The sequence below is a fragment of the Penaeus monodon genome, chromosome 34 (genome assembly GCF_015228065.2).
Source record: "Penaeus monodon isolate SGIC_2016 chromosome 34, NSTDA_Pmon_1, whole genome shotgun sequence".
Classification (NCBI taxonomy): domain Eukaryota; kingdom Metazoa; phylum Arthropoda; class Malacostraca; order Decapoda; family Penaeidae; genus Penaeus; species Penaeus monodon.
Genome location: NC_051419.1, coordinates 7,905,163 through 7,906,402, shown reverse-complemented (window position 1 = coordinate 7,906,402; position 1,240 = coordinate 7,905,163).

Here is a 1,240-nt window from a genome sequence, read left to right as displayed (position 1 = left end):
AATACTTGTGTGCACAAACAATACCTTTATCACCTTTGCTATTATTAAGACTTTCTATAACACAATATTAAGCAACAGCTGATCTATAAATAAGCTTAATGAATCACTACAAATTGAAATTACCACAATTTCTCTCCATAATGGCAGTGAATTTAGTCTTCTAAACTGCATGACTCCTTTTTCCAACATATTCTTAACTTTTCACACAATATAGTACATTTTCCTTTTCATGTTTACCTTTTATCATCTTCTTCCATAAGGTACATGGTATTATCTTATATATCCTTCTATCTTTAAAACTTCTAATACTGAACTATCTAGTATCTTTCTGTGTCTATCAATACAGTCAGTAATGTAGTAAAATAGGAATGTTTACTTGAACATTCACTGTTTGTTAGAGATATCACACTGAATGAGTTGTTAGTTTATGCATATATGTAGATAGCATTAACACCTGCACAATACATAGACATAAACCTATAAATAAACTTGTCTCCAGTGTGCATATGTGCTACCATTCATATGCCTGCTATTTTTTATAATTGTTGATATGTGCCATTAGTACAAGAGAAAGTTGTCTTTGTATAGGTTCAAAATGATGTTGATTATTATATGATGTGTGTGTTACTACTGTGGGTTTTTATATGTTTTCATGTGGGTATTTGCTAGGTGTAATGCCCATGAAATCTTCATTTGTATGATAAAAAAAAATCTGTCAGTGTTTGTTAATTGTGTAAAATAATGATGGTAGAGAAGGTATACAAAAATATACAAATGACAGGTAGAGAAGGTATACAAAAATATACAAATGACACAAATGTGATCAGGGTACTACATGGACATCATAGAACAACTTGCTCATTATTCTGTGAAAAGAATATACTAAATTTTTACTTCTGTGACTGTCTCTTGGTCATTTAGATTAGCTTGAACACTAGTTTGATGTGCATTATTGAGTGCTGTACAGTGTAGTTATGTAAATGTTGTATTTAATGATATCAACTGTTCTTCAGTACAACAAACACCGTGAATAAAACACAAAGAAGAGCACTGCACAAGCTTTAATGAAAAGTAGATTTATCAGTTTGTAATATAAGTAACTCGTGTCATAATAAAACCATTTTTGAAAAGTAAGATGGAAGATAAATTTTAATTATATTTTTTATTAGTTCTTATACAAGTGTAGACAATAGTTCTCATGTACACAAATATTCCATTATTCCATAAGCATAATTCCCCT